The sequence below is a fragment of the Carassius auratus genome, chromosome 20 (genome assembly GCF_003368295.1).
Source record: "Carassius auratus strain Wakin chromosome 20, ASM336829v1, whole genome shotgun sequence".
NCBI lineage: Eukaryota > Metazoa > Chordata > Actinopteri > Cypriniformes > Cyprinidae > Carassius > Carassius auratus.
In genome coordinates this window covers 27,209,833-27,235,695 of record NC_039262.1, presented here as the reverse complement: position 1 = coordinate 27,235,695, position 25,863 = coordinate 27,209,833, and the positions used below count along the sequence as shown (strand labels likewise).

General features: G+C 36.5%; 3 long non-coding RNA genes across 3 annotated transcripts; 1 reads left to right on the top strand and 2 right to left on the bottom strand.

Moving 5' to 3' along the window:
- Positions 1-445: 445 nt before the first annotated feature.
- Positions 446-22,801, bottom strand: LOC113037690 (uncharacterized). Its single transcript, XR_003274660.1, has 3 exons — positions 22,365-22,801; positions 792-904; positions 446-719 (listed from the first exon to the last, which is right to left on the bottom strand). It is a non-coding gene; the product is annotated as an uncharacterized LOC113037690 (long non-coding RNA).
- Positions 2,847-6,342, bottom strand: LOC113037689 (uncharacterized). The gene is made up of 2 exons (XR_003274659.1): positions 5,772-6,342; positions 2,847-3,063 (listed from the first exon to the last, which is right to left on the bottom strand). It is a non-coding gene; the product is annotated as an uncharacterized LOC113037689 (long non-coding RNA).
- LOC113037688 (uncharacterized) lies at positions 10,056-11,240 on the top strand. Its single transcript, XR_003274658.1, has 2 exons — positions 10,056-10,199; positions 10,904-11,240. It is a non-coding gene; the product is annotated as an uncharacterized LOC113037688 (long non-coding RNA).
- Positions 22,802-25,863: the final 3,062 nt, after the last annotated feature.

The window sequence follows — 25,863 nt, the reverse complement described above, 5'->3', positions numbered from 1 at the left end:
GCATTTATTTGATCAACAATACTGTTAAATACAGTGAAATATTATTACAATTTAAAACAGCTGTTTTCTGTGTGAATCTGTGTTAAAGTGTAATGTATTTCTGTGATGCTCCGCTGTATTTTCAGCATCATTCCTCCAGTCTTCAGTCACATGATCTTCAGAAATTATGAAAACATGATGATTTACTGCTCAAGAAACATTTCTGATTATTATAAATGTTAAGAACAGTTGTGCTACACAATATTTTTGTGGAACATTATAAATATCTCTACTGTCAATTTTGATCAATTCAATGCATCCTTGATGAACAAAAGTCAAAAATTGTTCAATGACAGCATGCTTGATGCTTGTAATGTGCTGGTCAAACCTTTCTGCTTAAATGATGATTCCGGTCTAATTATGACCCATGCATCTTCTCTATTTTCCAGCTCATCACACAATCAAAACACAGTAATGTATCCAGATGAGCCAAAAGCTTTATTTGAAAATTCTGCTTGCTGTGAAAGGGGTCAAAGGCCAGATGGTCTGACCTTGTGCCACTGTCCGTTGTTGACGATGCGTGGCACGCTGACCGAAGTGTTTCCGCTGCCCAGATCGTAGCTCAGGTGGGCCATTCCCTCTTTCAGCTGGATGGTGGCGAAGTCAGCGTGTTTGAACCTGGCCATAAGAACACAAGCCTAGAGGCTGCTTCTGTGCGTATCTCGAACTCCACGATCAGCCTGAGGAGCAGACACACACACACGAGGATGAGGAGGAGGATGGTGATGAAGATGATGTTGACTGACACTCACCTGTTCTTCATCCTTCTGTCGTCAAACTCAAAGGCCATGTGACTGTTTCTGGACAGACCGAACTGTTTGGCCAGTTCCAGCACGACAGGCTCCGCCTCTGCTGCACACAGCACCTGTGTTATTGGACAGACCAGATGTCAATCAAACACTGCACATTACAGAATTCACATTTTAGTATTGTTAATGGAGATGATGATTTTGCAATTGTACTGTCTTGATTAATGCTTAATTTGCTATAAAGTTATATTGTGCTATACAGATGTACTGTAACCTAAGTAGTAATAATGCTTTTGCTTAAGTACAAAGATGTAACCCTGTGATTAAAGCTATATGGAAAATGTATTGTGTAACTTCACTAACATTAAGAAAACTGCTTACTTGCATGAAATGTATGTAGTGACTGATTTAGAGTAGAAACACTTATGTATTAGAAATAGTTTTTATGATAAATGGACAATATAGTATTTAAGGTGTATTTCACCGACTGTTAAGAGGAAAAAGAAGAGGAAAAGGGCTAAAGCAATGTGAAGTAAACAACTGAAAGCCTCGGCAGAGGAGTTGGCAGCACTCCAGGTGATGATATCAGAAGAACCAGCGTTCGACGTCTGGGTATAAAAGACTGAGAGAGTGACTCGACCGACGGATACTGAACAAGCACAGTATCCCTCGACGCCTGATACCAGCTGATTATACCTTGATTTTGTAACTTTACTATTGTACTTTGATATAACTTTTGTTAATTTTAATAAAACTTGTATTTTATTATTGACACGTTATGGTCTGCAAGAGTAGTAATTGAAGAGCCGTAAGCAAGAACTGACCACAGGGAAGTCTACTGAGCAAGATGTAAGTATTTTTGAGATGCTTATAGTTTTGTCCAGGGTCGACTTTCCTTACCTACCTGAGAATAATAAAGAAATAGGTAAAAGGTGTATAGATAAAGGAGACACCAAAAAACATGGCGCCCAACGTGCTTTAATTGTCTAATTACTGGCCAGAATTAGACAATTGAGTGCTTGGCTAATAGAGTAAGCATAGTTTACTATTATAAATTACTACATAAAAAGACGACTAAGCGGTGAAAAAGCCCCGAAAGGGTGGAAATAGACGAAACACCCAGAAAGGGTGGACCAGTATTTGCGAATACAGCCCAGAAAGGGTAGAAGCTTACTGTTATGAATACAGCCCAGAAAGGGTCGAAGCTTACTGTTATGAATACAGCCCAGAAAGGGTAAAAGCTTACTGTTATGAATACAGCCCAGAAAGGGTAAAAGCTTACTGTTATGAATACAGCCCAGAAAGGGTAAAAGCATACTGTTATGAATACAGCCCAGAAAGGGTAGAAGCTTACTGTTAAATAGCCCAGAAAGGGCAGCCCAGAAAGGGTTAAATGTGCACATAAGAAATAAAGAGTGAAGATAACAGTAACAGGCCTATAACAAGGCGAAAGAAACTGCTAAGTAGAGTCATATTAAAGAGGCTAAGCTATGGCAGCAAAAGCTAAAGAAAAATCCAGCAATATTTTTATTCAAGAATATACATGAGGCGATTCTCATGTATTAGGATGGCAGAAACTAGCCTTACAGGCAGAGACATCCATCCAGGTAACGGACCCAGGAGAATTACTACTTTGGCTTCCCACCAATAGTGTTATTATCATTGCTCATAGAAACACCCTAATACCAGAATGATACGAGCTACAAATAGGCAGAATAAGACTACTTATTAGAGACAGTTTAATCGAAAGAATTGAAGAGGGCGTTGTAATACTAAATGGAAATAAACAAATATTAACTTGCTCTGGAATAGCTGGGTCAATTTTCAATAAATTAGGTAAACAGGCATTCCAGGAGATTGAAAGTATGAGAGCCCAGCTCGGACCGCAACACACAGCGACAGTGAGAATAACCTCTGGGCGTCCGCAGCGGAATTATGTAGCGCATACAGTAATGACTGATTACAGAGACTAATTCTGTAGTGCAGAACGGTCCTGGTTAGAGGCCAGGATATTAACAACAACAGCAGTAATAAAAGAAACACTACACAGACAAGAAATTAAATACATATGACTTTAATGGAAACAGGACAATTTAAACACCCGGTTAATTCAGTATTAGAAGGCATACTATTGGGAATTACAGATATGTCACAGGAAGGTCAATTGACCATAAATTTATTATTGACTAACATAAATCAGGATGAACTTGAAAAAATTATTGAGAAAAGGGAGGACAACAACCAGCCAGGATTCTCTCAGCCGTCGGGAATGGTCCTGCAGGGGACAGAAAAAAACAACAACAACAGCGTCAGGCAGAGTCTGAAGATGAATCCGAGGTGTCGGAGTTGTATATGACTCAGACAGGTCAGATTCTTCACTATATTTTGAAGATAATTTTGAAGAGAAGTGAAAGTAGAGAAACAGAATATATTTACAAAGAATCTAGACTGCGGAATAAAAGAAGAGGCCAGATGGAATAACAAAGTGACAAACCAATTAATAGAAAAATTGTTAAAGAACTGGAAAAAGCCTAGTTCAATCAGAAATAAAAATCTGGAAAAAGTAATAGAAATATTAAAATGGGCGGCAGTAATAGGACTGAAGGACAGAATTAATTAGGGTAGTGATGGTCAGGTCGCAAAGCAAGGACAAACAGTCAGGATCGGCGAGCAACTCCTGGATTTACAACTTCTTACAGACAATTGAAGTTGTACAGTAACTCCACAAGAAACTGAAGAAAACCAGAATAGTGTACATGCGAAATTGCTGGAATTACAATTAACAGAAGCAGTTAGAAAACGGGTAGGAAATAAGAAGTCGCACGAAGACCAGAGTGCATATAGGCTACAGAACAGATAGCCTAATGAAAGCGGCTGAGAATATGCAGCTGCGCCGAGATGCCACTACGAGGTTAGTGTAGACACGTACAGGTCAACTCATATCCTCAGAGGGTTTGGATAAGTTGAGGAATTTGACAGGTATAGATGACAAAATTAAAGAATGGACAAAAACCCTCATTAATGCCCAGAAAAGAGCATATAACTTTATTAGAAATTTGGCTTTCTATAGAACAGGAGATCCCTAATGCTGACAAAGTTCCGTTGCTGAGGCATGTAGGCGTAATTTAGTTACCCTGATGAATAATGCGACTAGAGAAAAACAGAAGAAAAACTAGCTGAGTATGATCTTGGTACAAAACATGTTAAAACCATGAGGAAATTTACATCGCAAAATAAACAAGCTTAAGGGTTACAGTTTAAAAATAATTATAATAACAATAAATTCCAAAGGCCAGAAAGATTTAAAAATAAATAATAATAATAATAAAATACATAAATAAATATGAAGCAGGATATTACGGTGAAACAAGGAAGGTTAACCAGTTCACTGGAAATAGACAGACGTCTCAGACAGAAAAAAAAAAGGAAACCTGTATGCACAGGGAGGGAGAAAACTTCACAGAAGTGAAAAATGGGAAAATATGACCCCCGCAGAACGAACTAATATAATTGAAGACCTTAAGAATAAAAATCAAAACGGAAAAAAGATTAGGAGGACTAAGGTAAATCAAAAGATGGAAAAACGCTCTAAATTGAATGACGAGGAAACATGTAAAACTAAGAAGGAGCGAGTCAACTCTGATACAGAATGAAGGTTAGCTGGCCAGTTGAAACAGAGACTGTGTGACCCAAAAGTTAAAGAAGAAAATGAAAATGTATATATTAATATTCATGGAACAGAGTACTATTTGATTGACACATGCATGAATGTCAACTGAGCCTTTAGAGATAAATAGTACGATACAGGTACTAACAAATGACGGACAAGTTAGAATGGAAAAAAAAACAGGTGAATGATATGGAATTACTGTGATTAGAAGTTCTGAAAATTTATTAGCAGCAAAAGATCTGAAAAAGGTTTTAAGATTAAAGCCGGTTAATTATGAGCAAGAATTAAGAAGAATCTGAAATGAAATTAAAGGTTCACAATGGGCTAAGGACCAGTTAATGTCAGAGCTATGTAAAACTTCATATGTACGGAGCAAAAATGACTGCGGCAAAGTAAATGATACGTTTGCACATGTTATTGAGAGTGGAATTCATAAACCACAAAGGAGATACCCAATGAATAAAAACGGAATGGCTGAACTAACTTTAACCATAAAAGAGCTTGAAGAACAGGGAGTTATAAAACAAGTTAAAAGAGCTATTACTAACTGGCTAATCCAGTTAGCTGTGAAACCGAACGGGACATATAGATTTCTTACAAACTTTGAGGCTTTGAATCGTTTAACAAGACCGGATAAACGTTATGTAATTAACGTGTAAGATACAGTTAAACAAAATACGAGATGGACGTTTTTATTCGAAAATTGATTTACCGACGTTTGTTGATGGGTTATTAAAACTCGCCTAAAACTTTTCAATTGGTAGGCTAAGGTGTGAAATGCTGAAAGATTTAGACGTTGAACTTTATATAGACAACATAGTAATTGTGTCAAATGGATAACGAGAACACATAAACCTTGGAACAGAATTGTTGAAACGACTTGCGGAGGCAGGTTTGAAAATAAATAGAAAAAAGAAAAAATTAATGACTGATAGCTATAGTTTAATTTTTGGGATTTTGGATTTCAGCATGTAACAGAGTGGTTACTTAGTCAATGAAAGTCAGAGTAAATCAACTTGAGACCCCAAAAACAGTTAGACAGAGCCAGCAAACAATGGGGTTACCGGGTTATGTTATAGAGACTTAATCCCTCGCTTTAGTCAGATGTCTAAACTTATTTATGAGACTATCAAAGGTGGACAATTGAAATGAAAAAAAAAAAAAAACTGAAGAATCGTTGATAGAAATTAAAACAGCTATATTAAACTCAGGACAGCTGGAAGGAAGAAATGATGAGAAAAATTTAGAGGCTGACTCGGAAACAGACGAAACAGGTTACCAATTAATAGTAAGAGTAAAGACAAGTAACATACCTGTTAAAATTATGACTGGAAGCTGGGAGATCCAAGAACCACTTAAATTTACTGGTGTGAAGAAGCAGCTGGCAGCACTTAGAAAACGATATTTCCGAGTTGAAAGGCCTGGCAAGGGGCCAAATAATATTTGTTAACATGAAAACAGCAGTATCTAGTAGCTCATCTCTCCAAAACAATGTAAAGGATGACCGTGCGCTTAATAGCTGATGGCAGAGATGGGAAATGCTTCTAGATCCAGATATGAAAATCAGACAAAAAGAACTTAAAAAATGACAGAAAAAGAAATTAGAGCTTTATAAAAATACAGTTGTTTTCACAGATGGCTCAAAAACGGCTGCAGACAAGGAAGCTCACTGGGCTTTTGATTCTGAAACAGAGCAACAAGGTCATAGCTTCAAAAGAGGGAGTAGTGCAAGGCACAGGACAGTACGCAGAGCTCATGGCAGTGTTCCAGGCTTTGAAAACACTGAAAAACTTGGATATTTACAGGCCATAATAGTGACGGATTGCAGTTGCAACAGGAATTATTGACAATTTGCAAATCTGGACTGACAACGGTTACACCAAGTCAAAAGGTAAGCAAATTGAACATGCAACATTTTGGCAAGATATACAAAAAATAATAAGTGATTTTTTATGTTACAGTGATAAATCAGCCAGGATATTCCTAGGTATTATACCATATTTGGAGGTATTATACCAGACAGAGTTAACCAGGAATGATCTTTGGACATCGCTGGACCTTTGATCCCGAGGTCTAAAGATTGTAATAAATATCTATTGATGGTAGTAGATGGCTTTACGAGCCAAATTTTGGGAAAGCCTTTAAAAGAGACAAAAGCAAATGCAATTATTAAAGATGTCAATAAATTACTGGTAGCTTGGGGCCGGCCAGAAAAAAATTAGGGTTGACAATGGCACATATTTTATAGGAGAACAGTTTGAAGACTTTGTAACTAAAAACATATCAGTTCAATTAAAACTATAAGATATTGCCCAGAGTCAAACGCAACAGCTGAGAGATCTATAGGGATTATAAAAAGCTGGAAACGGGCCAGTTGTAATCATGATAGAGGGGATGAATATATGGAAGATTTAATGTTTTATATTAATCTTACAGAGATCAAACGTCAAAAGACCAGCCAGAAGACTTTTGCCGAGTAGGAGATCACGTCTGGATCAGGTTAGACAATAAACATAAAAATAAACCATTTAAAGATTTAATAACTAAGAATGATAAAATAATTAAATAGTTGATAAACAATGTGGAATTAGCAGATAATGGTCTCTGGAGTAAGAGGAATTTGGTCTTGGTTAAAAACCAAGGACAAGAAAATTTAACTCAAGCAGGAAAATTATCAATGAGATTAGGATGATCTTGTTAAATTGGTTGAGATTAATAACCAGAGAGGTGTGATTAGAATTTAAACTAATCTAAGGACGAGATGCGTTGATAATTATATAGCGAAGGATATTGAGCCTGAAAAAGCCAGACAGACAGGTAGATTGCTTAAACCTGTTAAACTGAAATGTTATATAGCATAGGTGTATATGTGCTGTTTGTGGTAGTTTTGAAGAATAACTGTGGTGGGAAGCACTAGCGATAAGCAACCCCAAATCCAGGGAGGAATTAAAAAGCAATAATAATAATAAAAAAATACAAAAAAGATTAGTAAACCTCTAACTATGCCAAAAATACAGAGAGATCAAGATTACAAAACTCCTGGAGAAATTAAAGCAGCTTTGTGAGTTCACTGCCAAAAATGTAGAATTAGTTTCCCTAAAGTTGAAGTAATAATGACACAGCGGCTTGGAGTAAAGTAAACAGTTTGTGATTGTTTGTGGACAGGGAATATGTGATTAAATGCGATGTATGTCTCGATGACATTAAATACCATAAATTGCTGGTACATGGCAGACATAAAGTTTGGTCTGGTGACAAGACCTTTGTTGATTTCTCTAGTAAAGGCAAAATTGAAGGTTCAAGATTGCAAGTTGATAACATGACTTATCAACAACAGCTGGGATCAGGCGTCGATTATCTATGGTCATACCGTATTAAGAGAAATATGGATGACATTCAAAGTAAATGGCATGAAGGTCAAAGCATGCCGGCCAGATAAGGGAACTGGAATTATCTGGTCTGTGGGCACCGTTGCTAAAACACTATTATAAAGTAATATAGGTGAGTGAATAATGGCACCTAGAATTGATTTTTTGAGACGAGGAGAATCTGATGACTCAAATAGCAATGTGCGTTGCCATTTTAACTAATTTCAACTAATAGTGCAAAGAAGCAGAGTTCTGTGTGTCCTATTGCATTATGGAGACAGAACAGCCAGCAAGCTGCTGTATTATCTCCGGGCAAGAAGCCAATTATGGAGGGGTTACAGCAGTCTTGTCTGAATTAAACTAATGTTAAAAGTTGTTTTAAACATGACCACCACTTCTGAACCACAAATTCTAGCATGTGCAGTTGACATTGAATTTTGACACACGATTAAGTAGTGAGTAAATTGACAAAAGGTTCAGAAGGGGGGTGGTTTGAATTATTGTGTTATTATTATTCTTATTTTTCTCTCAGGAATGATGAAATTACAAGACTTAGACGAGAGAGAGAAATGGGCCAGGAAAATACAACGCTGGCGACAAGCCTGTATACCACAACCTTGTCTGACGGTATTATTAGTATAACAGGGGTTGTGATTTTAACTGGAATTTGGCCAATAATTGATTTCACTACAAAATTGATTGTGGTTGAGGAGATTACTGTTACAGAAGTTTCCCACTGTACTATAGTGTAATTTTTTTTCAGGGTCATGGGAGCTAAAAACATTGCAAGAATGTAGCCAATGTGAGGAAATAATAATAATAATAAAAATAAATATATATATATATATATATATATACAGTGGGGAAAGATACATTAGTGAAATGTAGAATAAGGTCAAGCCCATGTAACATTTCACGGATAAAGAGAATTTGGATTTGGCACCGCCTGCAGCATATACTCTATATTGGACCTAGAGAGATATTAGGGTGTTACATGAGCAATACTGAGGACAGTGTTAAGCCAAATAAAGAAACCCAGATTACTGCAACTAAATAAAACGATGTGTAATATATGGGTTGTATGATCCTAAAAGTGCATTCCAAAGAAACTGTGAAAAATATTATAATGACAATAAATATACAATGTGTGAAACTACAAAAAATTATGGGATCCATTTGCATGGATAAATTGGTTTATATATTGACATAGGTTAATATTAATATATTATTATACATTAATATTGGTTAGGTGAAACTACAGAATGAATTAGTTTATATTCAAAAGGATTGAGAACTCTTGTGGGAAAATGTTCTTACTGAAAATTAACTGAAAGAGATCAAATCATAATACAGTTCATTTGTATTATTTATTATTTATTTATTTGGTGATACAGGAACTAATATTTTGTAGAGCATTACTGTGGAAAGCATTAAAGCCCAAAAATTTAGATGAAAAACAGAGAATCTCATGATGGGATGAGTATAAAAGATAAAAATAAAAATATTAAATATAAAAATACCGGGCTAAGCACTTACTATCCTTTTCCTGTATTTTGGATGAGATTTCAGGTAAAGGATAGCAGATTATTTTGTTCTATTTCTAAGGAAATCCCAGAATACCATAATGTTATGACTATATCAAAACCTAATTATAAAATGTCAGTTAATATCAGTGGCATTCTAGATGTCAAAGAGGTTTTGACCAGTGACAGACGCTTATGGAATGTTTATTACTTTACAGGAAGACAAGGCTTATTTAAATATGCCTTTAGATAGTTATTTTAGTAGATTTGATATTAATTAAGGAATTAATGGTATGTTGGCTTAAGAAGTCTATTCGTATGAGCCCATATATATGGATAATAGAGAGAATTATGCTGAAGAAGATAAAGGGAAATGAATGACTCCGTACCCATTGTATTGGACAGTAGCTAGACGACAATATATTAAATTACATTCAGGATACAGACAATGGATAATTTATACTCTATGTTATTTTACTAGTAGGAGCTTTCATTGGGATTTTGATTTTGTGAGAACTAAAGGGCCTTGGAGGACTGATAAGAAGTTTATTAAAAATCTGTTATTCTACAGTCGATAATATTATCATGCAGGTGGTTGGGCATTAGTAGGAGTAGAGAAGAAGAGGACAAACAAGTGCTCATTGAAAGAGGGATTCATCGAAAGACCTTGACCGGACGTAGCACTCCTCTGGTGCATAAGGTCTGAGACTTTACTTCTGAAATATATGGCATTTCAACAGAGTGCCACGAAGGGTGAACAGTTGAGTGATATACCATGGATAACTTTAAGAATGATTCTACCTGCATTGCTGTTTTGTTAGGAAACGGTGACAACCTTTTGGAAACTCTGGTAAACAATTGTCTTTTTATTACAGTGAATATGATATGATATTATAAAAAATAATAATATAAATTAAAATAAAAAAGGGGGGTTACATACATATGTTTTAAAGTTTTTATTTTCTATATTTATTATTTTTGAACTTCATTTAAGTGGGTTATTGGTTCTGAAAATGTATGCATGATTTATTATGGAAACCTAATATGATAGGTAACTGAGTAAATTAAGAACAAATACAAAAGGACCACAAATTGGGAAAAAAAAAAAAAAAAAAAAAAACGTCTTTTAATTTCTTTTAATGCTCAAATAGGAATTAAGGAGAGCCCCAAGTGGAGAATTATTGACAAGAAAATTTAATTACTGGATTTTTATTGGGCAAGATAATTGTATGAGATGCCGTCAATTTCTGACTGATGTAAGAGTGAACTTTGTAATGGGGGATTTATGCCAGGAATGTTTCTACAAGAATACATTCATTATGTGGATTAATGACTATGATGATGCAGAATATAATGTTGAATCTTATGAATTGATGACTGGAGTGCAGATAGACATTTTGGAAAACAATAAAAATTAACTTACAATCTTTTTAAACGTAAAGACTGGTACAGATTGGAGAGCAGGGGATTAGATTCTTGTGCACTGCTTGCATAATAAATTTACAGCTGAAGTTATAAAAGTGGTCAAACTTGATTAACTGTTTTTTATTATAGGCAGAGAAATTTATGGAATTCCTGGAGAAGGAGGATTTAACTCTGACTCAGCCCGCCTTCACGCCCCAAGGTGCTAAGAATCAAACAAGCGGCTCGCACACCAGAAGGTATGCCTGGAATGCCAGATCCCCTCTCTTGGCTTCTGAAGAGGATTTCAGAGAGAGGGGAAGAGCTGTGCGTTTCTGAGTGAGGACCCCTGGGGGCGTCAGATTGAGGCTTGTGTACATGAAATTACGAACGGACGATTGTTGAGAGCAAGATTTGGACACTATCTTAGCACTGTCAAGCAGAGCACAAAGATTTGGTCACCTGATACTACTGTATCTGGAAATTAGAAAAAAAAGAGTGCAAGGGGAAAGAAAGAATGCTCGAGTTTGGGTTGAAAACTATATGGATGTGTTTCATACCAGCTTACTGTTGCATGATAGCACTGTGTATATGATTCTTTCAAAATATAACAAGTTTAAAAAACATGATGAACAGTACTTTAGCTTGAAGATGTTAGGATGAAATCAGCCAGCAAAATTGCAAAGCAGTGGGTGTTAATGGAGATGATGATTTTGCAATTGTACTGTCTTGATTAATGCTTAATTTGCTATAAAGTTATATTGTGCTATACAGATGTACTGTAACCTAAGTAGTAATAATGCTTTTGCTTAAGTACAAAGATGTAACCCTGTGATTAAAGCTATATGGAAAATGTATTGTGTAACTTCACTAACATTAAGAAAACTGCTTACTTGCATGAAATGTATGTAGTGACCAGTGGTGTCAAAAGTACTGGCATTCATTACTCAAGTAGAAGTATAGATACTAGGGTTTAAAAATACTTTTGTAGAAGTTGAAGTATCAAGTCAAGCTTTTTACTCAAGTAAAAGTGCAAAAGTACTGGTTTAAAAAACTACTTAAAGTATAAAAGTAAAAGTAATGTAAGGGGAAAAAAATGCCATTAAGAACAAAAGCTTAGGCCTCACCACAGGGGCCTATTGTGTACTACCCCATCTCCTCAAAAAACATTTTTCTAAAGGCCATAGGCCATAATGACTATAATGTTCATGTTGAAAAATTTGGGATGCACTAGGCTTCCTGTTTCAGCCGCATATATAAAAATACAAAAATGGTGTGCACATCCCAAACATCCAATTAGGACACAGGTGCAAGAAAACTAAATGATATAGACAAATAAAGAAGTGAAGTCTGAACACTGAAAACTACTGCTCCAGAGGAATTTAATCAAGCAACGTTTCGACCTTCAGGTCTTCATCAGCCGCATATATGCCCATTTAAAATGAACGCACTTTAGTACAATGCAAATACATTAAAGGACTAGAGATATGATGACTAGTTGCCAATAAGTATTGTTATAGTGCAAAAAGTCAAACTTCAGAGGCTTGTCATCAATAACCTTTAATGGAATGTTAAATGTACATCCATGATTAGCTGCAGGAATCTGCGAGGGCAATGGACAAGAACATTGGTGCAGGCTTAGTAACAATTACCCTTGTATGGTAATCTATTTACAGTAAACATTATAGTGCTGTCAAAATGAATGATTAATCCAAGTGATTGATCAAAAACTAAAACTGAAAAAGAAATCATAATCCTGATACTTTCTTGATTGATAGCTTCTTGTATTTGGTACATACGTCTGCTATGTCCAGTGTTCGGGGGGGAACGAGTTACAAAGTTGGTATAGCCTAGTTATCACAACATTGTCAATCGCATCGTCAATCGAAAACGCTAATTTATTAAAACATCTCGCTACCGAACTACCTACAGTAGCTTAATTTGTGGAGGACGAAGAAAAAGCACTCATTTGGTAAATGAGCCAGTGAGAAATAATAACTTTTAAATAGGGTCCAGTGCCTTTTCAATACTTTTAAAATGGTACCGGCTCCTAAACGGTGCCTGAACCGATACTTTAAAAAAAAGAAACACAAAAAAACTATTGATAACTTTAAAGAACATTACAAATATTTTAAATAAATCCATAGCTTGTTGTGCAAGTTGTGCTTCCCTTAATCTAAGGCTAATAAATGTATTTCACAATCTGGGTCATTATTATCCAGCTCAAAGACGGGAGGAGACCGGTCTGACGCTGGTTTCATGTGAAATTTAAGCGGACTGACTCTGAGGCGATCGGATACCGGTTCCATACCCAACCCTACTTTTAAGAAATATATCTTTTGATAAACGAACCCAAAACTGTCTATGTCCTGGCTGGACTGTGATGTGATTTGTGTCATGTGCAGGTGCGATGGATCGCGTAAAGACCAATAGGGTGTCGGAATGGTATATGTTTATACTTCTCATCCAACCACATTCAAATTCACTCCATCCGGATGGCGCGATTTATCTGGATAGGTTTTTTTTTTTTTTTTTGAATGATGACAAGCCGGAATGAAAACAAGCCGAAATGAAATAGCAGTAACGAAGCTATTTTTAAAATGTAAGGAGTAGAAAGTACAGATACTTGCCTGAAAATGTAAGGAGTAGAAGTAAAAAGTCGGCTGAAAAATAATCACTCAAGTAAAGTATAGATACCCCAAATTTCTACTTAAGTACAGTAACGAAGTATTTGTACTTCGTTACTTGACACCTCTGGTAGTGACTGATTTAGAGTAGAAACACTTATGTATTAGAAATAGTTTTTATGATAAATGGACAATATAGTATTTAAGGTGTATTTCACCGACTGTTAAGAGGAAAAAGAAGAGGAAAAGGGCTAAAGCAATGTGAAGTAAACAACTGAAAGCCTCGGCAGAGGAGTTGGCAGCACTCCAGGTGATGATATCAGAAGAACCAGCGTTCGACGTCTGGGTATAAAAGACAGAGAGAGAGACTCGACGGACGGATACTGAACAAGCACAGTATCCCTCGACGCCTGATACCAGCTGATTATACCTTGATTTTGTAACTTTACTATTGTACTTTGATATAACTTTTGTTAATTTTAATAAAACTTGTATTTTATTATTGACAAGTTATGGTCTGCAAGAGTAGTAATTTAAGAGCCGTAAGCAAGAACTGACCACAGGGAAGTCTACTGAGCAAGATGTAAGTATTTTTGAGATGCTTATAGTTTTGTCCAGGGTCGACTTTCCTTACCTACCTGAGAATAATAAAGAAATAGGTAAAAGGTGTATAGATAAAGGAGACACCAAAAAACAGTATATAGTAATAAAGCATACAGCACTAAAATAATTTGCTAATTGGCAATTCACAATTTAGCAACTGTAGTCTCTACACTGTTAATACATTTATTCCAAAACAGTGAGGGAATAATCATCAGTTGTCACTGTAATATACACATTATTATCGTTTAATTAGCTAATATGTAAACAGATCATATTTCTTTTTCTGAAATATAAGTCATGACTGATGTAGTTCAACATATGTGATCTCAACAGCTCTACAGATGTGCTTATGTTTACAAATCCATATTTAATCAATTAATATTGAATTCATTAAATTAATCGGCTGATTCTATTGAATTTGTGACGAGAATCTTGTTTTCGAGAACATTTACTGCTGCTGACTCATTTACTTTAGAGAAAGGAGAGCAAAATTATTCATGTAACGGAAAATTGTAAAACATTTTCCTGCCTCTTATTTTATTATATTTATTTTTTAAAGTGCTTATGTTTAGGTTTTAGAATAGGGTTAAGAGATCTAAAATATTTCTACAGTTCATGAAAACATTTAAAATTAATTATTAATAGCAAAGGACTGGAAATAAATGTTTTGAGGAACACTTGCTAATTCATTAGTTAGAGTGAATAAATTCAGAACTTAATTTTTGTACAATATATAGGCTATTAATATATTAACAATGTAGAGACTACAGTTTATAAACTATCAACTATAAGAGCCTGCAAATTATTCATCAGTTTTTCGTTTCTACACTTAGTACAATGTGTTCATGTAAATTCTGACCCACCAAAATGTTTAACTCCAGAAGGCAAGAGCTGTCTCTAATAAGACTGAACAGCAAGCGTGAGTTTCAGAAAGGTTTGAGTGCTGTTTTATAAAGTACAGGCAGTAGATGGAGCCAGAGAACAGCTGATGGAGCTCCTGTAGACATTACTGCACTCATTTCATCAGCATTCTGTGAAACATACTGTGACTCAGAAATCAAAACTTCCTCCAAAAACAAAGCTGCAGAAACAGCACAAGCAGCATAAGCAGATGAAAGGATGGCAGAACTGCAATATTCACACTATTTTGGATGTGTGTGTGTGTGTGTGTGTGTGTGTGAGCAGGTTAATATAATGGCTTCTTTGAAACTGCTGGGCGTGTCTGGGAGGGGCGTGTCCTCTGTGAAGGGCATGGCCTGAGAGCAGGAGAGTGACAGCAGCAGAAAGAGACATCATGAAGTCAGAAGAGCTCATGTGAAGTCAGTTATTTGTACAGCATCAAAGTAATAATAAACATGGTTTCCTCCGAATTGTTTCTAAGTTTTAAAAATGATGCAATCAGTCAATGTTATTATTTTAATTTTGTCACGACCCCATCTTCGACTGATGAAACTGCACAGATGTGTGACTGTCAGAAATAGCTCTTCCTGTCATTTCAGTTCAACATCTGAGCAATGCCTGAATTTAAAAGAGAGTCGGTTCTGAAAATCTGAATATTGATAGACAGCTTCAGCACTCATAAATGGAGGGCGACCATACATCCTCTTTTTCATGGACATTTTTCAGACCTCAAAAAGGTGTTTGATCATGATTTTGGCCTAAAACGTCTGAGTTCTACGGAGCCCTCTCTGGTCCCACTTTGTAAAAAAAATAAAATAAATTATAACATACTCATGGCCTTGAGGTACTAACTTGTGGCCTCAAAATACTAACTTGTGGCCTCAAGATAAAAGATAAGTAACTCGTGGCCTCCAGATAAGTAACTCGTGTCCTCAAGATAAGTAACTTGTGGCCTCAAGATAAAAGATAAGTAACTCATGGCCTCCAGATAAGTAACTTGTGGCCTCCAGATAAGTAACTTGTGGCCTCAAGATAAAAGATAAGTAACTCGTGGCCTCAAGATAAGTAACTTGTGGCCTCAAGATAAAAGATAAGTAACTCGTGGCCTCAAGATAAAAGATAAGTAACTCATGGCCTCCAGATAAGTAACTCGTGTCCTCAAGATAAGTAACTTGTGGCCTCAAGATAAAAGATAAGTAACTCGTGGCCTCCAGATAAGTAACTCGTGTCCTCAAGATAAGTAACTTGTGGCCTCAAGATAAAAGATAAGTAACTCGTGGCCTCAAGATAAGTAACTCGTGTCCTCAAGATAAGTAACTTGTGGCCTCAAGATAAAAGATAAGTAACTCGTGGCCTCAAGATAAGTAACTCGTGTCCTCAAGATAAGTAACTTGTGGCCTCAAGATAAAAGATAAGTAACTCGTGTCCTCAAGATAAGTAACTTGTGGCCTCAAGATAAAAGATAAGTAACTCGTGGCCTCAAGATAAGTAACTCGTGTCCTCAAGATAAGTAACTCGTGTCCTCAAGATACTAATTTGTGGCCTCAAGATAAAAGAAAAGTAACTCGTGGCCTCAAGATAAAAGATAAGTAACTCGTGTCCTCAAGATAAGTAACTTGTGGCCTCAAGATAAAAGATAAGTAACTCGTGTCCTCAAGATAAGTAACTCGTGTCCTCAAGATACTAATTTGTGGCCTCAAGATAAAAGAAAAGTAACTCGTGGCCTCAAGATAAAAGATAAGTAACTCGTGGCCTCAAGATAAAAGATAAGTAACTCATGGCCTCAAGATAAGTAACTTGTAGCCTTGTACTTGTACTTGTGACGTCACGTGCAAAGTATGAATTAATAGGATCTTGCCAGGACGTTGCCAGTTTTAATATACAAAAGTTGGTGTTTTGAGGTGTAAACAATCGTTGCCTGCATGCCAGAGAGTTGTTGTGCGATTGGATGCACACTTGGAAGCATTTTGTCAGCGTTTGTTTCCCGCCACGTATCCATGGTAGTCACGTGACTGCAAAGCATGAATTGCATGTTTACATTAATCACAACAACAAAGTTGTCAGGTGTCTATGTCATCTGAGGAGATTTACGTTACAAAGATTAACCGAGTGTTGTATTATGTATCATTGCAATTACTTGGTTTTGTTTAACTCAGAAACATATGCTATAAAATATGAAGAAGACTTATAAAGGACTATGGATATGCAGCCTACAAGATTTACATTACTGTATTAACAGAATTGAATTGATTGTGATGAACAGTACTAGTAAATAAATAAAAGCAGAACTGCAGCAAACTATATTACACTGAATATTAAAACAGAGAACATTGCACAGAATGTGAAGTATTACATTGCACTACAGTACACGGTCCAGTTTAATAACAAAGGGTCCATGTTTCAGACACTTCACTATCTTGAGGCCACGAGTTACTATCTTGAGGCCACGAGATAGTTATATATACATATATATATATATATATATATATATATATATATATATATATATATATATATATATATATATATATATATATATATTTTTATTTTATTTTATTTTTTTACAAAGTGGGAACAGAGGGGCTCCGTAGAGTTCTGTCTTTCTTATTGATGCACTCTCTACAGTTCTCATCATTATGTGTATGTGTATTTGCATTGCTTGGAATGTTCATGCCTTTGTTCTCACTCACAAGAACTGAATGATTATGTACAATGTCAGACTGCTTTTACATTACATTTTACATTACATTTTATTTTATTTCAGTTTTACTCAAGTATCTTTTATGTGGGAAAGCACAATTTGGTCACCCTACTGTAAGCACCTTTTTAACTCATTAGAATTAATGAAGTGAATGAAGCACCTGTGAGAGGCAGATATAATCAATGGGGAAGTCTATAGACAGTGACTGCCCAGGAGACTGATGCTGTTAGCTTTAGCTCTGTCAGCTGAAGAGGAGATCTGTGTTAAAAGTAGCATGCAGTGCATGAATCACTTCTGAACATCACAGTGCATCATAGTAAAGTGCGGCACAGTGTTCATTTACATATGAGCAGCTGTCAGTGTTTTCACGTTCACTTCACACCAACTTCACCCCTGCAGGCGCTGCACGTCTGAGTTGCTTATGATGTGCATTTTGGTTTGCAGTATGCACTAACCATTGTCAGACATAAATATTGGCATTCCATCTTTAGATTTTTGTTTTACATTACTAGAGAATAAAAATATTCATAAAAATATGAAAATATTTCTTATTTGTGACCCTAGACCACAAAGTAGCACAGGTATATTTGTAGCAATGCAACAATACGTTGCATGGGTCAAAATTATAAATGTTTCTTTTATGCCAAAAAGCATTATGATATTAAATAAAAATCATGTTCCATTTAGATATTTTGTTAATTTTCTACCATAAATGTGTATAAAATGTAATTTTTGACTAGTAATATGAATTGCTAAGAACTTCATTTGGACAACAATATTTAGATGTTTTTGGACCTTCAGATTTCAGATTTAAGTTTCTATCATAACAAACCATGGATCAAATAGAAAGATTATTTTTCAGCTTTCAGATGCAAATGATGTATTAATCTCAGTAAAAAAAATAAATAAAAAAAAGACACTTATTGCTGGTTTTGTGGTCCAGGGTCACATTTTTTTTTATAGTAATGATATTTAGTAGATGTATTATAAAGAATTCATTATTATTATTAAATATGGATATATTATTGGTCAAATTGTACAGCCTTAGGAAAAAATTAAATAAAATAAATAACAATTGCAATTTTTAACACATTTACGTTAGTAAATAAAATGCAATTAATATTATTATTATTATTTTTACAAATCGTGCAGCCCTAAATAGTTGGTGAGTTAAAGCTGCCTCAGCAACACTGACCCTAAAATGGTCACAGATAATGAATTTAGCTCTTAGGGCCAGTTTTACTAAACAAGGCAAATAAGCACTAGAGCGCAATTCCAAAACAGCACAGACGGGAGGGCAATTTCTAACAAGATTTACTAACAACGTGCAAATTAAAGAGAACAGATGCAACATCTCATTTACATATTGACCAACACCATTTACCAAGTGCAGCGCAAATTAGCATAGTCGCAAATAAAGAATAAAGAAATAAAGAAGTCACAATATGTTGAGAAGTCCAAAATATGCTAGAAGTTGCAAGAAGTACTGACAGACCTGGGGTCTCATTTATAAAACTCTCATAGATTTCATCCTAAAATTTTATGTAGGCACAAAAGCTAGATTTTCCGTATGGCCAAAAATTTTCAGATTTATAAAACCATGCGTATGCCAGCACCTGCGCAAAAATCTCTTTATAAATCCCAGTCAGGGGAAGATTGTGCGTACGTGCATCTCCTACTCATCTCCTACTGAAATCACTATATGGAGCTTACAATGCCTTGTTTTACTATGCATAACCTCATCTGGATATCATTTACATGCATAGTCCCATCCACGTGACACCATGTTTAACACAGAGACAGTAGTGAAGTAGTATGGAGATCCATAAAAACTAAATGGTTTCAAGAAGTTCTCAGATATATTTTAGATGATCTCATTCTTTTACACAGGCCAAATAGAATTGCAATTATTTTATTTGCAGTTTTGCTGATAAGATAAACATATTCTAGCAATTTTAGTGGAAACAGATTACATTTACATTTAGCAGACACTTACAAATAAGAACAATAGAAGCAATCAAACCAACAAGAGAACAACAACAGTATACAAGCGCCATGACAAGTCTCAGTTAGTCTAGCAATGCATAGCCAGGTGTTTTTTTTTTTTTTTTTTTTTTTTTTTTTACGAATATGATAGACAAGAAAATAATAGGTAAGTGCTAGTATTAGTTGGTTAAGTGCTGACGAAAAAGATGAGTCTTTAGATGTTTCTTGAAAATGAGTAAAGACTCAGCTGTTCAAATTGAGATTGGGAGGTCACTCCATCAGCTGGACACAGTCCAGGAAAAGGTTCATATTTATTGCAGTGTATTGTCTGATTTGATTCTGATTCTCCTTATGTCTGTCAAATATAGTGGAATATTTCATAATGTAGTAGAGATGACTTTACACGACAGAAACAGCTCCATGCAGCTGTGGTTGTACAGTAATCCAGCAGTGTCTTCCATAATATCGCAGTAAGTATGCATCATGGATCATTGTTCTCGCTAAAATATTTATCATAACATGTGATCTGTAGTTTACTTTAAAGATTAATTATTGTGCACATTTCTCACGCAATAAAAAACTGTTTGTACACATGGTTTATAATGTCTGTACGGTGCGTCCTTACTTACGCCAAGTTTATTTTTTATAAATCATGATATGTGTGTGGAAAATTGCGTACACATATATTATGCCCATTTTGTGCGTACACAACGTTTATAAATGAGACACCTGGTATTGCGTGACTCCTAGTTGTGTGTTCCAAGTCATCTTTTGTTTTCTGAACCAAATTAAAATAACATGGCTTGGCAAACAATATTTTTGTGTTCTTCTTGCATTCCAAATAATTACGTGTGAAAAAAAACGCTCTCTGTTCTCTGTAGTGATCGACCGATATTGATTTTTTATAACCGATACCGATACCGATTATTTGCATGTTTATGTACCCGATAACCGATATGCAGAACCGATATTTATTTACTGTTATACTTCTGTTTCTGACAATTATTACAACACAAATGAGCTGAAAAAAAACATTTTATTTATAACAATCACTCCTTCCTTGCATACAAAAAAAACTTTATATTTATACACAAATAAATAGAGGGGTCTGAGTCCAAAAAATTTAAGTGCACTGTGCAAGTGCAAGTGTCTTTATTTTAAAATAAAAGCTTTGATGAGGTAAAAAAATAAAAACGGGTAAAAAAATAAAGCACAAAAATGATTCTAACATATTGGTGGGGGCGGGAGGGCTATTTAGGAGTGCATAGCTATTTAGTAGTGTAACTTAATACTCCCAGTTAAGCAGAACTAGGTTTTAGTGTAGAAAACAGAGTCTTTCAGCATTCTGCCCAGTAAGCCTGCTTCCTTCAAAAATTTCATGCAGTGGCATTGCTTGAGGCTTCCTGATCATCAACCCAGTCAGGTGCTGAGCAATATGAACGAACTTTTATCCCGAGACTATATAAAATTAAACAGCACTTGTCAGTTGGCATTTTATGATCTAGATTCAATCTAACGTTAGATCATGAAATGCCAACTGACAAAGTGCTGTTTGACTATAATTTAATCAACCGCGATCGCGCATGGAGATAATAAATAATTAATTTCCACAAAGCGGTAGGCTATATTTATATGTGTATTAGCGAAATAATTGTTATGTAGTAAATTAAAATATAATCTAGGGTGTTTAAACAAGATAATCTTGTCAAAAGTTTCATTCAGTGGCCGTGCTTAAGCCTCCAGATCATCCGTCAGTTGCTAAGCAATATGAACGAACTTTCTCTTCTAGACTAATGGTGAGCAAATACAACAGATAGAGAATTAAATTCAACGCTTTTCAGAATCAGAATCAGAATGAGCTTTATTGCCAGGTATGTTTACACATAGCGTACGAGGAATTTGTTTTCGTGACAGAAGCTCCGCAGTACAACAGAATAACAGCGACAGAACATAAAACACATAATAAAAGAATAAAAAAAAACATTTTTTTTTTATTTTCAACATGCACTCATTCATGTCTGTTTTATTTAATTCATTTAAAGATACGTCTTTATTGGAGCAGGACATGACGAACACTACGTAACTCGATGAGTTCGTCTCAATTGTTTAGAAACAAGCTGCATAAATTAACTATATCAGGAATTTATGTCTCAGATCTCATTTGTGCATGTCTGTTATGTTAAATAAAGTTGATTAATTAAAGCAAACCAAGTAGAACATATACTTTACCTGTGCACTGAGTTGTTGTTGACTGATCACCTCAGACGCCCGGGCTGCAATGGCGGAAATCTCAAAACGGCCACAAGATGGCGCCGTAAATCGGCGAATCCGATATTACAAAACCGATACCCGATTATGGAAAAATGCTTAAATATCGGGAAAAATATCGGTAAACCGATACATCGGTCGATCACTAGTTCTCTGCGGTGCCTCTTCTGAGCAACAAATTGCAGCCATTTCAAGCACAAACAGCTTTTTTGGGTGTTAAATAATGGCACATATGCCAGTAATTTGACGAGCCCTGAACGAATGGAATACTCTCCTCCACTAAATTTGAAAGGGGAACTCCTAGAAATACATATTCAGTAAGGTCCTTTTCAGTTCTAATTCTTCACTGCACATCTTTAGTAAATCCTGACAGTACTATTTTAATGACAAAAGAGGGTTTGCTGGGGTGAAAGCTTCTAGTAAATCTGGCCCTAAGTGTTCACATGCAAGCATGAATGGTACAGGAGAAACGACTCTAAGAGTACATTGTGTCCCAACATTTTCAACAAACACAAAAGTCTTGACTTACCCAAAACCAGCAGAGCACAGACTTTCATTGAGTAGTGCAAGTATGGGAACTGGGATGCGCTCGGTCTCAAACTACAGTAGTCACACAGGAATCTCTACCCACAATGCATTGGTAAGGACATACAGTGGAGGCTGGTGGTGGAGGCCGAGCTGCTTCTGTAGGCCTCAGAGCTGCTTTGGGTGGGGCCTCTTCCTTCTTCTCTTCCTCAGGGGTCTGGGGCGGGGCCAGGTCAGGACGCGGCCCAATCTCTGCGTTCTCAAAGGCCATGGGCTGAGAGAAATCCACGGGCCTGTTTCATTGACAGACACAACACACAGCCGCTCTTGAGGGAACGATGACACAATGTGACTCCAATCAGGTGAATAATGAACACACTTATGAGCAAGGACAGACTCATTTACATGAGTCTGGTAGAGGGCAATAGGGATCGCTCTAGTGGAAAAGACGCACAGCCCACTGGCAGAGATTCATACTCCTCATTAGAGCAAGAAAAACTGTGATTATTAATGTCATACAGCGTTTAGCTTATGACTGCACCTCAAAACTGCACTGGAAGGAAAACAAGACCTTTAATCTACAGCCACGGGAGGATGGAAAAAATGGGTCAATGTTTACACCAGTCGCTGGTGTGTACGAGTCACTACAGCACAGTCCAGTCGTGACATATTGCAGGAGGTCAGCGCATTTATCTTGGGCTGTTAAAGGTGACCTCGAAAAGCTTGGAAGACTTACTAACATCTCTGCTTTGCTAATATCTGTTCAACAGAAAGCTGTGATGTGCCAATATTACTGTTAAGTCTGGTGCTTTAAAGGTTATTCCCATCTAAATCACATTCCTGCGTACAAATAACCACATTGAATAACTAACCACAGACTTGGCAACATGGAGAGGCAGTTTTTAGGGGACTGTAGCATTATGTGGTTTAAAGTTATAGTCCATCCAAAATTGAAAATGCAAACCTCCATACTTTCCTCTGTGGAGCACAAAGATGTTTCAACAGCAAAAAACACTGGATGGACAAAATATCTTGTCACAAGTGTGTATCATTTTGGGTTAATTGTTTCTTCTCTTAACTTTCCTCAACAGAAAGGTCACATTTGTTAGTTTATCTAGGAGTTTTTTTTTTTTTTTACCAAAACAATTAAATGATTTAGCATTAATTTGCATTATGTCATAGTAGTAATAGTGTAATATTGACAGCTGGCAGCTGAAATGGGTATTGCAGTCCAAATTCAAAATATTGTTTCTCCCGCCCCCTCCTCAGAGTCAGGTTGCCAGATTGAGGACACAGAACGGGAATGAGTGCCACTGACAATGGAAGTAGATTCTTAATCAGAGTATTGTCTTAATCGTGTTACAATCAGAATTTTGTTGTCCATGTAAATGCACTGAATGTAAGTTGATGAGTTGATCTACTCATGTTTTAATGGCTCTGTTCATAGAGATGTTTTGATGGATGCCGAAGCTTTATAGATCAAGTAGAATCTTGTGATCTCTGACCCAGTTCATTTGTTTGCTTCCATGGCTACAATATGCTGTGTTTTCCACCAACTGGCAACCTGTGGTGTCAAAATACTATTGGTTGAAATGGCAGTGGGCGGAGTCAGATAGACCAAAACAAAAACAGACATTCTGACATGGAACACACATTTCTAAGTAGAACTACTGGTTGTAGCATTGTTTTTAAGTATGTGAACTTAGCATGATGCCTAAATATGTATTATAGTATTTTTATGCTTTAGTACAGTCAAATAATTACAAACAGCACCTTTAACTCCCCCCAAAAACATGTACTTTTAATAGAGATGTGAGGTCATGATGGGTGGAGGATGAGATTGGACATACACAATGCTGCTGAGAAGGTTCCAGACGCAGCCCTCAAAAGGCATGTTAAGCCACTGTACACCAGTTTCTATGTCCATTGGGATGCCTCAAATGTAGAGCCGATGGATGCTCAGAGGATGATCATTGGGAAATGTCTGCTTGAAGGTTGGGTCTTCTTCCACCTGCACAGTTAAAGATCTACAAACACACATGCTCCATTAGTTTCAAAGAGGCCTGCATGGAAAACATGATGAGAGGGGAAGAGGTTGGGTGCTCTCTCCCATCAGTATTCCCTTACCCACATTTCTGAAAGCTCATTGTGGATTCCTGTTGCCCGTGAAGACCAGCACCTCCAGAGCCCCCTTGTTCAGCTGCACAGACAGGAAAGACTGCAGACACACAGACAGATGGGATGAGGTTTAGACTATTACTAAACACTTTTGTTACTAGTCACTAAACAAGCCCACAAGTCAAACTAATAAAATTCCATGTGCAATGAATCAAGCATCTAGTTTGTGCTCCAGACACCTCAAAACGATTCTTCAATTTACGTGCAGAACACCTTGAAACAAACATTCCATATAGAAACACCTTAGCAACCAGTCAGAACACATAAACAACCACCTAGAAATACTCTTACAATTTTCTTTTGTTAACCAACTATGCTAACACTCACAAAACCCTAGCAACCACATGAAAATGCCCTGGCAACAGAGTAGCAACTGTGTAGCACTCTCAACCACTCAAAAACATAGCATTTTAATGTTGAGATTTGCAAGCTAAGATAAACATTTCACGTTTCTTGATAATATATGAAAATGTAGTCTAAAGATTAAAAAACGATGTCTTTTTTGATAAGAATGGTACATTGAGACGTACTGCGTTTCATATTGGCTCACAGTAATATATTCAGTGGGAGTGAGCTGAGGACTTGTAATCAGACAGACAGCTCTGAGAGCACACACTCATGCTCTCCACGCCGCACTGGAATTGAGGAAAGTGATGCAAGAGCAGGATCCTCTCTCCGAGCTGCACACGCAGCGCAGGTGACCCTGGACTTGCCGTAAATTGGAGGAATGAATGAGGAGCGGTGGAGAAAACCCTTGGCCTCTAAGAAGCCGCACTCCCGCAAAATGACTCCCACTTAATTTACAAGCAATAATGATTTTCAAAAGGTGGCAGTCCGGCACCCTCTCCCAGGAGGGTTATCGCAAATTGGACGTGATCCATCAAAACGGTGTCTTGTAAATCTATTTTTACAAACAGAGCATCACAGGGTGGTGAGAGAGGCGACTGCTTACTACGGATACGCTGCATAATTGATGTGCTGCCCCTGAGCTGGCGAGAGAGAAGGATGATGAAGACATTACTGACAAAGATGTAGAAAGTCATATTTTAATTAAAATGATCACCATGCCCCTGGTCTTTAGTCCACCTGGTAGCAAAAAAAAAAAAAAAAAAAAAGATCAACTTTTGTTTGCTGAAGGGCAGAGGCAATTATAAACCTGCCTGGATAATAAATCTCTTTTATGGGCTATGAGACCCCTGTAACCCCGTGGATTCATTATGATCACATACTGAAGGCCACGGCTCCCCGGACTTCCACTATTACCCATAATCACCTTCCTAAGCGCTCAGACAGGCAAAGAGAATAGCACTGAACCATCTCACACA